The 9,490-nt window shown below is 61.4% G+C and overlaps 1 long non-coding RNA gene across 1 annotated transcript; it reads right to left on the reverse strand.

Annotated features, from left to right (window-relative positions):
• Positions 1-3,642: 3,642 nt before the first annotated feature.
• LOC149121864 (uncharacterized) lies at positions 3,643-8,638 on the reverse strand. Its single transcript, XR_016223425.1, has 3 exons — positions 8,049-8,638; positions 5,668-5,707; positions 3,643-5,009 (listed from the first exon to the last, which is right to left on the reverse strand). It is a non-coding gene; the product is annotated as an uncharacterized LOC149121864 (long non-coding RNA).
• Between the last annotated feature and the right edge of the window lie 852 nt (positions 8,639-9,490).

Raw genomic sequence — 9,490 nt, forward strand, 5'->3', positions numbered from 1 at the left:
GGGCACGGGAGAACTGGGGGTCTGGTGTGGTGATGGGGGCACGGGAGAACTGGGGGTCTGGTAGGGTGATGGGGGCACAGGAGAACTGGGGGATCGATGGGGTGACAGGGGCACGGGAGAACTGGGGGATCGATGGAGTGATGGGGCACAGGAGAACTGGGGGATCAATGGGGTGACGGGGGCACAGGAGAACTGGGGGATCAATGGGGTGACGGGGGCATGGGAGAACTGGGGGTCTGGTGGGGTGATGGGGGCACGGGAGAACTGGGGGGTCTGGTGGGGTGACAGGGGCACGGGAGAACTGGGGGTCTGGTGGGGTGATGGGGGCACGGGAGAACTGGGGGTCTGGTGTGGTGATGGGGGCACGGGAGAACTGGGGGGTCTGGTGGGGTGATGGGGGCACGGGAGAACTGGGGGTCTGGTAGGGTGATGGGGGCACGGGAGAACTGGGGGATCGATGGGGTGACAGGGGCACGGGAGAACTGGGGGATCGATGGGGTGATGGGGGCACGGGAGAACTGGGGGATCAATGGGGTGACGGGGGCATGGGAGAACTGGGGGTCTGGTGGGGTGACAGGGGCACGGGAGAACTGGGGATTGATAGGGTGATGGGGACACTGGAGAACTAGGGGTCTGGTGGGGTGACGGGGGCACGGGAGAACTGGGGGTCTGGTGTGGTGATGGGGCACGGGAGAACTGGGGGGTCTGGTGGGGTGATGGGGGCACGGGAGAACTGGGGGATCGATGGGGTGACAGGGGCATGGGAGAACTGGGGGATCGATGGGGTGACAGGGGCACGGGAGAACTGGGGGGTCTGGTGGGGTGACGGGGGCACGGGAGAACTGGGGGGTCTGGTGGGGTGACGGGGACATGGGAAACTGGGGGGTCTGGTGGGGTGACGGGGGCACGGGAGAACTGGGGGGTCTGGTGGGGTGACGGGGGCACGGGAGAACTGGGGGTCTGGTGGGGTGACGGGGGCACGGGAGAACTGGGGGATCGATGGGGTGACAGGGGCACGGGAGAACTGGGGGATCGATGGGGTGACAGGGGCACGGGAGAACTGGGGGGTCTGGTGGGGTGACGGGGGCACGGGAGAACTGGGGGGTCTGGTGGGGTGACGGGGGCACAGGAGAACTGGGGGTCTGGTGGGGTGATGGGGGCACGGGAGAACTGGGGGGTCTGGTGGGGTGACGGGGGCATGGGAGAACTGGGGGATCGATGGGGTGACGGGGGCACGGGAGAACTGGGGGGTCTGAGGGGTGATGGGGGCATGGGAGAACTGGGGGGTCTGGTGGGCTGACGGGGGCACGGGAGAACTGGGGGATTGATGGGGTGACAGGGGCACAGGAGAACTGGGGGGTCTAGTGGGGTGACGGGGGCACGGGAGAACTGGGGGGTCTGAGGGGTGACGGGGGCATGGGAGAACTGGGGGGTCTGGTGGGCTGACGGGGGCACGGGAGAACTGGGGGATTGATGGGGTGACAGGGGCACAGGAGAACTGGGGGATCAATGGGGTGATGGGGGCACGGGAGAACTAGGGGATCGATGGAGTGATGGGGCACGGGAGAACTGGGGGGTCTGGTGGGGTGATGGGGGCACGGGAGAACTGGGGGGTCTGGTGGGGTGATGGGGCACGGGAGAACTGGGGATCTGACTCCCTGCTTTCTCTCACTCCGTGCTACTGGGAGTGAAAGGGAACACAACAAGACGATAAAATGAGTCCAGACAGGCACACAGGGAGGATCATTGTGCCCGTGAGCTCTCTGTAGGCTGCCCCGATGGTGGACACGTTTGGCCAGACGCAAGGGCTGTGTGACACCGAGAGGGGACCCTGGAGCCCACTGTGGGTGACCACGGCGTGTCAGTGTCGGGTCCTCCAGTGAGGCGCGTGCTGCCGGCTCGGGGGGTTGACAGAGGAGGGGGCTCTCCACGGGAGGGCAGGCAGTGGAAATCCCTGTGTTTTCTGTGAGCCTTAAAACTGCCATGGTGTCCACTATCCTTGACTCACAAAACTGAGATTACTTCTGCGTCTTTCAGAGAAACTTTGGTACAAATGCACACCTATTATCTCAGGGAACACATCCCTAATGTTTCAGATTTGTACTTTTGCGAGTCCCAAGGTGAATTATTTTAAAACAAAAGCCTTAACATTTTATCAAAAAATGTTCAGTCCCTACTTCGGCTCATTGTCAACCCTGACGTTGCAGCTGTCCTCTGCTGCGTGTGGTGCCCAGGTCGTCATCCTCAGGGAAGCCTGCAGACACGCCGGGCTCTGGGGCAACGCTGCACAGCACAGAGCATAGGACGGGCTCGGAATCACGTCCCCGATGGGATTAGAACAGAACACCCAGGTCCGGGTGGACCGTAGCGAGATCTAACACACGGTCCTCAGGTGTTCGGCCACATCTCCATTACGACAGGGGCCTCCTAAGGCACGCCCAGCCCTGTTCCGTTCAGGATCCAGGACCCATTTACCAACACATTTTCCTAAGTCCTAGACCCACGGTCAAGTTGTCACTTATTTCAAAACTACTTAACGTTCCCGGAGCTCGAGTTTGTGCAGAAAATGATTTGTCAGAACATAATCCCAGGCTCAGGTGCCTTTTCCTTATGCATCACACCCAGACAGGATCAGGCCCCTAATAGCTGAGGGCCTGGAACAATTTTATGTACCAAGGTTTATCCCAAGATTAATAAGAGCTGCCAATAACCACAGGCCTGACAGTGATTTGTACACCTACTGATGCCCATGTCAAGGCCAGTGAAACCCAAGTGGGCGTGTTTGCCTTCAGCTTGAGATAGATGGAACAGAAATCACACACGCTTTCACAGGGAGGCCCCGACATCCCATGAGCACTTGCATGTGTGCGGTTGTGTGCAGTCCTGCAGGCCGCCCTGCAACACGCGTGCAGAGGACATGACTGAAGGTGGGGACTTGCAACCCATGCCGGCCTCTGGATTCTGGGTTCTGGCTCCTGGCTCCTGTTCTCCCCTGTTACACTGAGATCGGGCCGCCTTCCTGGGGCTCTTGTGGGTGTTACCTGTGATTCGGAACTCGGGGAGCAAGACAAGCACGCCTCTGCTCGGGTTTTATAGACTACGGGGACCATGGCTCACCTGACGCCAGGGGCCGGGGACCAGCAGGCTGCAGGCACTGTGCAAGGGGCCACGTCAGAGCAGAGGTCGGCCCCGGGCGTCCGTCTTAGAGGCTGCAGGGAGCCTGGGACGGGCAGACCACAGTGGACGCGACCGGAGTCCACCTGGGTCTGAGCTCGGCCTAACGACGAACCCCAGAGTCTGAAAATCAGGAAGCGGGGCTGGGCGTTTGGCTGGAGGTTGACGCCGAGCGTCTGGACTGTGTCTCAGTTCTCTCCCAGGTCCTGCTCCTGGCTGATGCGCCCCTGGGAGGCAGCAGGGGATGCCGCACGTGGCTGGGTCGCTGCCACCCACACGGGAGACCTGGGTGAGTTCTGGGCTCTTGGCTTCGCCCTGGCCCAGCCCTAGCTGTCTTAAGTGTTTGGGGAGTGACCAGTGGATGGGAGGTGTGTGTGTGTGTGTGTATGTGTGTGTGTGTGTCTTCCTCCTCTCTGTATCTCTGTCATTCATATGAATAAACACAAATGAACAAAAGTTTAAGAAGCCCACAACCTGCTTTCAAAGAAGCTGGAAGCTCGCAGCACCCTCCTAAGAGAGCCCAGGAGGGAAACGCTGGTGTGGGATTGCCGGCTCAGGTGACGACATCACCAGCGCTGGGGCGCCATCGGGACGCTCCCAGGACCTCCGGAAGCGCCTGGGTCTCCTTCATCATTTTAAGGCTTCGTTAAAATCTTCTATTTTGTTTCTCTGCCCAGTTCCAATTATCTTAGCAGACCTAATTGTGAATATCGCAAGCACATCCTCCCATCCGTTCTCCCGCATCTGCATCCTGTTACCCGCACTCAGTCAACTGCCAAGAACCTCAGAGGGAGCCTTCCGGCACACACAGCTCTCGAGCTTCCGCGGCGCTGGTGGAAAGCTCACTGGTCCCACCGTGTCCGTGCTGCAGCCGGCACTCGCTGTGTGCAGACCGAGCCGGGCACTGCACGGCTTCTGTTCAAGCGGACTTTCTTCCACTCAGTGACGGCCCGGAGCCGGCGCAGCGATGCCGGGATAGCAGCTGAACGCGTGGCCGTCCTCGCTCCATTTTGTTCCGCTATCCCTGTTTGTCTCTTGCTGCACCTAATTTATGAAGCCAACTTCACAGCGTCCGAGTGAGTGGAGGAAAGGACAGTCTGTCCTACAGGGCTCGGTGCTCCTGTGAATCCAGGTGTCCACGCTGCCCGCAGATACGGGGGGACGATCGCACTTAGCTGGAGGTGCAGCCAGTGCTGTCCCGGAGCAAACTGCTCCCGGATAATCAATGCTGCACACTCTGCGGAGGCTGAGAGAGCACACGGGGCCTCAGGCACCCACCCTAGCCCTGGCCGAACTGCTGGCGGCCCCGTGGCCTGCGAGCCACACAGAGCTGGCTGCACGGGAAGCCGCATCCCTGGGACTTGGGGCTCTTCTGCCTCAGGCAGGTTGGAAGCCCTGAGAGCACTTAGCCTCCCACTTCATCTGCTGGCTCTGGTAGGGAACAGCGCATCCAAGACGAGCTCAAACACTCAGCGGCATGTGTCCAAGCTCACGGAGCCCGGGGTGCGCGCACTCCGCCCGCTCTGAGCCGGTCGGCTCTCGGAAAGCAGCCTGTGTTTTATGGGCTCCTCCACTCCTGGAATCCACTGACATAAACACTCGGTGCGGGCCGTGAGTCCCGCAGCTGGGCTGGGCCCTGGAGGCTCACGGCTTCGTGGGGAGGGGGAGAGGGTTGGCAGGGCTCCCCCTGGGGTCATCGAGTCCCATTCCTCTGCCAGGGACACCTCTCCAAGTCAGATGGATTTTCCATCCTCAGGCTTTCCAGTGTAGTAAATAGGCCTCCTGAGACAGAGACGAATGGCGTGGGTGCCGCGTTCCCGAGTGGCCCAGGAGACCTGCGGAGCAAGTGCAGGGAGCGCTCAGCTGGACACAAGCGAGCTGTGCACCTGGCTATTGGGGCCTTCCCAGACCCTGCCTCCCCAGAAGGTTGCTCATGGGGCACCCTCTCTACCCCATTTTAAAGGGGTCTTTCCCCAGCTTCCAGCCTCTGTCTCCGGGGGCCCTGTCCCCCGGTCCTGCAGGTCTCCTGGCGACACCTGGGAGCGGAGGCTGAACGTGCCTCCTGCCGAGGGCCACGGCTGGAACTCTGCCTCTTCTGGAGCATTCGGGCGTCTGGGGAGTGAAGAGAGGATGGGAGTGCTCCCTCTCCCCCCTCCCTACCCTCCCCCCCTCCCTTCCTTTCTCTCTCCCTCCCTCCCTCCCTCCCTCTCTCTCTCTCTCTCTCTCTGTAGCTGTCTCCCTCAAATAAGTAAACAAAGTCAAACAGGCGCGTGTGCACCTCCATGGCTGCGTCATTCCCAACAAGGAGATGCTGTGCACAGAGGAGCAGGCTGAGGAAGTGTGGCAGAGCAGCCGTGAGGCAGGACACAGCCTTGGGCAGCGGGGACCCCCACGCCTGGACCCCTGGGTGCAGCCTTGGATAGCGGGGACCCCCACGCCTGGGACCACCCGGAAGAGCAGGAGCACATGACACACGTGAAATAAGCCACTCACCCAGGGCAGAGTCTGTAGGAGTTCGGTTTCTGTGAGGTCCCTGAAGAAGACAAAGGCACAGAGACATAAAGTGGCACTGGGGGGGGGGGGGGGCAGAACCTGGGGACCGAACGCTCAGGGCGTGAGTTCTGAACGTGGGAATGTTCCGGAGACGGGCGGCGGGGATGGCGGCACAGCCACAAGAACGTTCTCATTACCCCAGGGGCCGTGGGTGAGCTGAGCCTGGCAGACGGGCGGACGCGCTGCGTGGAGCTGGGCCCAGGAAGTGTGTGAAGAGGAAAGCCCTGGTGCGGGCCGGGGCGGGCAGGTGGGGCCCACGTCACGAGGGAGGCACTGCAGAGTGGCCCTCGCTGACCTGGGCATCGAGGCAGCAGCACGCGAGGCTGGGATTGCAGACGGGAGCCTCTGGGGTGGCACTGAGCCTGTCCTGAGACCCCTGGGCTGCACCCACCCCTGCCCGGCCTGCAGCCTGGGGTGCGCCCACCTGTTCTGTGAAGTGAAACCCGGGATCCGCCCTGGGATTGGGCGCATCAGGCCTCTGTGCCTAGACGGTGGGCCGGATTTCGGAAAGACACGAAGACGTTTCTGGTGGTGCAAACCGTCTGGCGGCCACACAGTCTTCCGGCATCACACACTTTCCGTGAGCGTGAAGAATCCTCGCGTGCACGGGTCTTGGAACTGGTTTGCACCTGTCTTTTCATCCCGTTGCCCATTGACAGCAAGCTCCCCGGCCCATCCCCGCAAAAAGGATGATCAGAGAAGTGGCAGGACGGGGAGACCCCTCCAAACCCCTCAGTTCCGCTGTCCCCGCGGCTGCGTGGCCGGTACAAGCTGGATCCTGAGAGGGGCTTGTGGCACCGCTGCGCCGCCACCGCCCGGGAGACCACGGAACCTTTGCAGCTTCGTTGTACTCATGACTCCTGCAAGGGTCCCCGCGTTTGCCAGGGAAACATCGCCTGCCAGGAGTGACCCACGGGCAGGAGGCCCCACGCTCTCCTCCCACACGTGGCCGAGTCGTTAACAGCCCACGGCTGGGAGCTGGGTGTGTGGAACTGGAACCCGTTGGAAGAGCTTCCCTTTTTCTGATTAGTTCCAGGGACGCGAACACGCTCTCCCGAGCCCCGAGTGCCTGCACAATTCACGGCTCCGGAACTTCAAACCGAGGCCTCACCTCCACTTTCCTTTGGCAGGAGGCAAAATTCTCCTCTCGCAGAAAAACGGCTGTTACGGATGTGCTCACAGAGAACGCCCACGCAGAGCGAATTAGAGGGACCCGAGGCTGCCCGGGCTGCCTGCGGTGGGCCGGGCTCCTGCCCGAGGGTGGAGGAGGAAGGGGAGGCCTCCCGGCAGGGGCCCAGGGCAGGACAGAGCCCCAGGCGGGGTGGCGAGGAGGTGTCACTGGGCCCCCGCAGAGGAGACCTGACTCGCGGGGTAGGGGCTTGGGCTGGCCTGGAGGCAGCGCCGTGATGAACTGTCTGCCCCGCTGGACAAGCGACTCGGTCCCGGGGTGAAGAGGGGGCCGAGCTCAGACAGGCTGAGTTAGCTCGGGATGGACGGAGGCAGCCTGTGTCCACATGGAGGGTGGGCTGGTGGGGGACGGGGTCCCGGCTGCTCCACTTCCAGTCCAGCTCCCTGCTAATGGCCTGGGAAAGCAGTGGAAGATGGCCCAAGTGCTTGGACCCCTGTACCCACGTGGGAGACCCGGAAGAAGCTCCTGGCTCCTGGTTTTGGCCTGGCCCAGCCCTGGCCTTCGTGGCCATTTGTGGGGGTGAAGCAATGGCAGGAAGACCCCCATATCTCCCTCTCTCTGTGACTCTGCGTGTCAAATGAAATGAAATAAGTCTTTTTGTAAACAATTAAGAAATAAAAAGAAGCAGCCAGTTCCTGGGCGGTGCTTGCTCCCTGCTGCGGCGCACGGCGCCATTGCCCTGCCTGATTCTCGGCGCTCGCCGAGCTGCACTGAGCCGAACCCCCGAATCAGACCTTCTCAGGGAGCCCCGAATCAGACCTTCTCAGGGAGCCCCGAATCAGGCCTTCTCAGGGAGCCCCCGAATCAGACCTTCTCAGGGAACCCCGAATCAGACCTTCTCAGGGAGCCCCGAATCAGACCTTCTCAGGGAGCCCCGAATCAGGCCTTCTCAGGGAACCCCCGAATCAGACCTTCTCAGGGAACCCCCGAATCAGACCTTCTCAGGGAGCCCCGAATCAGACCTTCTCAGGGAACCCCGAATCAGACCTTCTCAGGGAGCCCCGAGTCAGACCGCAGGGCCTGCACAGGGACGCCAGTTTGTCTGCGTGAACACTCCACGGGGTGTTGGGCTGTCTGGGGTGCTCGGGTGGGTCCTGCAGGATGAGAGGGCAGCTGCCACGTGAAACCTCACCTGTCTGCTTTTGGGTTCATCCGAGCGGCGTCGCACGGGGCAGGCAGCGCGCGTCCTCGGTCTTCTTCCTGGTTCCTGATTCTCACACCCAGACGTGGCGTCCGCGAGGAGGCCGGGGCTGGGCTGCTTTGTGGGAGCTGGCGTGGCTCCCTGCGCGTCACTGTGGGCCCCCTGCCATGGGGCGACGCCAGGCCGACCCTCGCCTCTGGGCTCGGGGCAATGAGGTGTCTCAGGCGCGCCCTCTGCGTTCTGTCCCACATGCGCAGTCAGGATCTGTCTGGAAGCTGTGTCTGCAGCCCATGGTTTAGGCTCGCTGGTTTTGGGGGTTAAACGGTATGGGTCAGGGACAGCGACAGCAGACGGCTCTCTCTCAAGTCCCCAGAGCCGCGGTGACTGTGGGAAGAGGCGTCCGACGCCGGCGACACGTCTGGTGCCGACTGTCGCTCTCTTTCACAGCCGCAGCCTGGTTCTGAAGGAGTGCTGGCTCTGTTCTCATTAAGCGACGTTTGCTGTTTTCCCTTTTGATCTTGGGAATGTGTCTTTGTTGTTCTGGTTCTCTCTTCTGCTAATCGTCACCTCCGCTGATCTCTCATTCAACAGCTCACCCAGCGCTGCCAATTACCAAAGGGCTGAGAGCAGTGAACTGACCATCTAAGGACTTTGTTACATAACATCCCGCGTGGCCCATGGCGCCTTTCCGGGGGTGTCCCGGGCACTAACGGGGAGGGCCCGGGGTTCGCTAGGGTCTGGACATGCTCAATGTCTGCCTGCCAGAACACCCTTAAGCGTGATGGCCCGGACGGCGGGCAGGGCCGGGGGGGGGGGTCTCCTCCTGTCCCTGCCCCAGGCTTCTCAGCAGTGAGGGCCTAGGCGGGGGAGATGAGAACGGACGTGGACATGAACTCAACTCAGCTCCCTGAGAGCCTCGGCTGTGGTTAAAGCTGCGCTGCGGGACCCTTGCACAAAGTTCCATTTTTATAAAAACAAAGTTGGCTGTCAGAGGGCAGAGGCCAGAACCACAGCGTGCGGGGTCCTTGCTTGTTTTTGTCCAGGGAGGAGATGGCCGGCTGTCGCAGCTCGGCGACTTAGCAGTGGGCGTGTCTGTTTGTCCCGTGGATTTTACTGCTGTCACATAAATTACCCTGCAGCAATAAAAGCGCACTATTCCACATCTCAGGCTTTGTAGATTTGGAAAGCCTTTTCCCCACATTCGTCCAAATTCAGGAAAACAGTTTTTGAAATGTAGCTGTGTTTTCTCCAGGGTGAGTTTCTCAATTCGCCCTCTCACTGGGGCCGCCAGCATCCTAACAGGTTGACAGGGCGGTGCTGGGACACCAGCGCCCTCCATGGCTCGGTCTGCGTCCACCTGCATAGGCCACAGCCGAACACGGGTGCCACGTGGGGTGCCTTCCCTGGCGGTGTGGCTGATGCTGTGCTAGGCG

Source organism: Oryctolagus cuniculus, chromosome 16, assembly GCF_051225735.1.
Source record: "Oryctolagus cuniculus isolate XC-2025 breed Fujian yellow rabbit chromosome 16, ASM5122573v1, whole genome shotgun sequence".
NCBI lineage: Eukaryota > Metazoa > Chordata > Mammalia > Lagomorpha > Leporidae > Oryctolagus > Oryctolagus cuniculus.